Source organism: Bombyx mandarina, chromosome 24 (genome assembly GCF_030267445.1).
Source record: "Bombyx mandarina strain Sakado chromosome 24, ASM3026744v2".
NCBI classification, from domain to species: Eukaryota; Metazoa; Arthropoda; class Insecta; order Lepidoptera; family Bombycidae; genus Bombyx; species Bombyx mandarina.
The window spans coordinates 10,489,704-10,495,106 of NC_143230.1; the positions used below are offsets into that span (position 1 = coordinate 10,489,704).

At 35.4% G+C, this 5,403-nt stretch overlaps 1 long non-coding RNA gene across 1 annotated transcript in view; it reads left to right on the forward strand.

Moving 5' to 3' along the window:
• Positions 1 to 5,403, forward strand: part of LOC149500065 (uncharacterized) — a 159,098-nt gene that overhangs the window by 127,188 nt on the left and 26,507 nt on the right. The gene's annotated exons all lie outside the window — the stretch shown is intronic.

The following is a 5,403-nucleotide window of genomic DNA, read 5'->3' on the forward strand; positions in this document are numbered from 1 at the left end:
AATCCCCGCCTGCGGGTACCAATTTTTGTAATGAAATACGTACTCAACAAATGCTTACGACTGACTTCTGAGACCTTAGAACTTATATCTCAAGGTGGGTCAAGGGCGGATCCAGGGGGATCCCCCCTGAGCTGGTACCAGGACCTAGGTGGACCACATATTGAACATAATGATTTTAGGATCACGGTTATGGAATATAAATTAGCTACCTCATTCCGGGCGTGATAGTGCTTCTCTGGGTGTCTTCAAGAGAAGATGACAATATGTACGTGTATATGTACAAGTTATTATGTGTTAAGTTTTTCAAGTGTACAATAAAATTAAAAAAACTGCATACAAAATTGGGTTAACTTTTACGCTATCGAGAACGTTTAAAAACTCGCACTGAGCACACAGGTACCTTTGCCAGGTAGCATTTTTCATTATACACGTACCTGCTACGTACCTAACAAGACTTCAGGAACGACTTGAAAAGAATACTAATAAAAATACAACCCGCAAAATTTTGTAATTGTTTCTGGTGCTAGCAGGTCCGACTGGCAAAACCTACAAGATTCATGGAATGTTTAATCTTCACTTGTTTACATATTTATTTATTATGTAAAAAAAAAAACGTTTCCTCTTTTTTTTTATCGGTTCTAATAATAATGACAACAGGGTTTTCATTTTTGGGTGTGTCGATAAAATTCCAACAACAATTACCTACGCTTGTATGTAATTACTTAATTACCCTTTAATTTGAAACCGGTGATAACTGTGCATGTGTAAAAAATAAAATAAAACATTTTTTAAAATTTAACCAGCATTGGAATTAAGTTTACTAACATTGTTCCTAATTATAAAAAATGAAGTAGTTTTCCTTGGAAAAACCACAAAATGGTAGGTAACAGACAGCCTTGTAAATATATTTGCTCACAGGGCTTTCTTTAGGTAGACAATGAATAAATGAACTTCAGATTAACTTATGAGTCTTCTTTTTGTCTTAAGCACAGCTATCTACTTCTGACCTACTAGCCAGTATCAAAAGTAAATCCTAGAAGACAAATGTGAAATGAGTAGTGCTACTTTTTTACTGGTGGTAGGACCTTTTATGAGTCCGCACGGGTAGATACCACACCCCCCCCCCCTATTTTTTCCGTGAAGCAATGACGCGTTTTGGTTTGAAGGGCGGGCCACCGTTGTAACTATACGGAGACCTTAGAACTTATATCTCAAGGTGGGTGGCGCATTTACGTTGTAGATGTGTATGGGCTCCAGTAACCACTTAACAACAGGTGGGCTATGAGCTCGTCCGACAATCTGAGCAATAAAAAAAACCTTGAAGTTTTAATTTTGCTCACGCAACAGAAAATCGACTAACTATGAAATTACCCATCACTATGCTAACGTGTTATTTCCAACGTTGCAAAATTACTGATAAGATTTTGTTTGATTAATGAATTCAGAACATAGAAATATTTATTTATAGGTACTTTATAATCTGCAGGTACTATTTAATCTTGTATTTTTCATGATTAGAAAATCCGGAAATAGTATAAACATTTGAGAATATCTTAATTTCTTAAATGTGTTCAAGTTGATTAGAATATTTTACAATATTTTAACAACTTTTTAAAAGACAAGCTTATGGCATGTCGTTCTGCATCATTGTTTGAAATCAGTTCCTGGCGGATGATACGAAGGGCTGTGTTTGCTCCGTTGGTAGTCAATAAACATTGTAATATATTATGGGCATCAAAATATTTACCACATGTTGTTATAAGGCTATATTAGACTATTCAATCTAACGCGAAATTTCGAAAATGAAAATTTAGGATCCAATTTGATCTGCAAGACGATACACCTAAATATGCCTTGCTATTCGGCGATCATCAAACAGCTGACTAGCATATGAAACTCCTGGTGTCTATAAGAATGAACTTAATTGTACCTGAAATGATTTTACGACTAAACTAGAGAAAACTCCCTGTAGGGATCACATACTATCCGATTGCTGCGCCTTAGTAAAAAAAGATCCGCATAGCAATTCTGGGCCCCGCCTCACGTCGTTTCCGCACTGCTGAGGGTCGTGACCATTATATGTCGACAGGATTTTGCTCCTTGTAATGTTCCGCCAGCGCCTCCGATCATTGGCCGCATGAAGGGCGGGCTGGGGCCCGAGGAGATGAATAAAATGTAACGCAGGAAAGTTTATTCATTTATTTATTTATTGTAGTTGTATCAACAAAGTGATTATCAATTCTGAACATCGACGATTTGAAAGGAAGTTAAATATCATCTCAATTATAATTGTAGGTACAAACGACAGTACAATGGGTCACAGTATGTTAAAATGTTAAAAAAAGTGCGTGCGTACAAAGTACACATGTCAGAAGTGAAACTTTTTTGGCGAACTAATTTATAAGTCTTGCTTATTCTACAAATCTAAAACTTTAGATTTCCGAGACTTATCTATCTATCTCTTAGGTTTATGGCGTTTTTCCGAGACTTAGAGGAAGGGAAAAAGGAAGACATGTTCCCGCCAAAAGTCTGTCAAATGTCAATCTCAAACCTCAGTGTTGACAGTCACATTGTGTTTAGATTTCTAAATTGTAAATGACTAATATTTTGCCAATTGAATTAACTAATTTAATTTTATGCTATTTGATTAATGTTCCAAATTCTTTTCATTTCATTTCAATTCCTATTAACATTTTTCACAAAAAAATTATAAAACATTAGGCTGTATGGTATGATACATTTGCCTTTCCAGTTGGAAAAATACAACAACTACTACTACTGACATTTGACAAGTACTTAATTTCAATAGTAGTTTGATGTCACTTCCGCTGCATACCTGCGTGACGTTCTGTAAAAATTTTACCCTCATGCGCCTAAAGAAGTTTCACTTCAAAAATAATAATTTGAACGATTTTAAAATGAACGATTATAAAGATCGGAACAACAAAATTTCTGCTAAGTCACAAAATCATGAAAACTACAATATTTTTTTATTGCTTAGATGGGTAGACGAGCTGACAGCCCATCTAGTGTTAAGTGGTTACTGGAGCGCATAGACATCTAGAACGTAAATGCGCCAACCACCTTGAGATATAAGTTCTAAGGCCTCAGTATAGTTACAACGGCTACCCCACCCTTCAAACCGAAATGCATTACTGCTTCACGGCGGAAAGAGACGGGGTGGTGGTAACTACCTGCGCGGACTCACAAGAGGTCCTACCAACAGTAAATATATCTCATACTTACATACAATAATATATATCATACTTGATTACGATTGGTTTGATCCATTCTTTTGAGTAAGTTTTATTAAGACGGGAAATAGCCTTCGCCAGATTTTTCCAAGGCGCAGTACGACAATTAGAAAAAAAACATTTATTTAATGGCTTACAATCAAATAAGTTTAATTGTACAGCTCCGAGCGACCATTGACTGACTGACAGACTGGAGGCTGGGCTGCAGTGGACTTTATTATAGTACTAAAGGATTCTGTTTAAAAAAGAGCAAAGACCCAGTTTCGAGAGAGCAGGCTTTCCGATAAGCGTTTTATATTTATTCGGCAAGTACCTAGGGACATGAATTATGTAATTTATAATAGATATGGACTTGGATAAAGATATTCAAGACGTCTAGCCGTGACCGGTGCGTAGTCAAAATTGCCCAATTTGGATCACAATGACAGCGATGCTTCAAGTTCTATCATGCATTCTCAGAAACAATAATAATAGTTATATAGTTAATTCAACTTTGGTTTTGGTTCCAAATTACGTAAATTGTATGCAGTAACGCTGCTGAATGTTGAATTTACGTGAGAATTTTTAGCAACTACTGCTATAGTAACCGGCAAACATCGTGAGCAAATGACCTTGACTGCGCAGAACCGAATTTTAGATCACTTTGGTGGTGAGGGTGAGGCGCGACGGCAGGGGAAATCGTATCGAGCGCGTTATTGGTAGATCAGTCGAACCTTGCGTCCCGCACCGCGCCTTCGTTCCGCTTGCTCCCAAAAGTACGCTTGCGTACAGTGAAAAATCTATCGTTATTAATCGTTAAGTTATATTTTGTTATAATTGCTTGTTGACTTTGTTGCCATTGCTATTTGTTGAGTGTTTGTTGATTTTTTATAAAAAATACACTATGCCGCGACAAACTGGTGTAGTATTCAAAAGAAAGGGTAGAAAAATTGTGTACGACGTATATTGCTTCATTATAAAACAGGGGAAGAATGATATTATGGAAAAAGTAAAACAGACTTCGGAAGCAACAAAAACATCAGTGAGTACTGTTAGGTGCATTATTAACGAAGCTAAAGGCTCTGGCTTGCTCATCGTGCTTGGGACTCCGGGTAAGAAAAGATCAGGGAAGAAGAAAGTTACCGGAATGGATAGTTTCGTTCAATCTGTAATAAAAAGATGTAATCATAATAACTACATAACAAGCAGCGAAACTCCGTACCGTAGAAAGGCTTCGAAAATTTTAAAGAAGATATACATTTTAATGGCTCGGAATGAAGTTTACGACGAATTATCAAAGAGCTAGGCTTCAGATGGAAAAAAAAAACAGAAAATAATCGGAAGCTGGTAATTGAAAAAAGTAACATTCGATTACTACGAATCGAATATCTTCAAAAAATAATTAATTATAGACAAAAAAGAAGATCGAACCGACCGAGTCGTAAACTACACCGATGAGCCCTATGTCGACTTATCACGATGATGGCGACTCGGGTGATGAAAACAGTGATGATGATAATGGTCAAGATTATGATAACGAAAAAAAAATTACAAATACCAGCTTCGCTTCGACTGAACGAAGATCTGGCAACAGCTCCAGTTTTGACTTAATAGAAGGAATATCTATTTTACCCCAAGATTAAATTATTACAATTATTAACCTATATTTTTTGTTGATGTTCTAATAAATATATAAATAAATACATATGTTGATTTTAATAATTTAATTGCATTATGACGCAGAGTAAATAATGTTTTTGCACGTGAGTGTACCATGCGCAAACTTACCCCCACTACGTCAACAAATGCTCAAGAAGTTTGCCGGCTATTATATCCGGTTTCCATTTTAATTGACTTAATTATACTTTTATTAAGTAACATAATAAATTTTTAACTAATTATATTGTGCTTATAGCAAAATAATTTATAAAGAATATTAAAAGTTAAAAAAAAGGAAAAAAAAACTTTTTTTTGGTTTCATTTTCGACGTAAGCCATTCTATAATAAATATATTCCACTTTTTGTTTCATATATTTATTACAATGTTATACTTCAACTTTCCTGTTTTGAATTTTAGTTAATTTAGAATCGATATTTATCGGTATTTAAATCTTAGTCGAGTAGTTGTTCAAGTCGGGTTAATCTCTCCTACACCAAAACTGTCATTTGT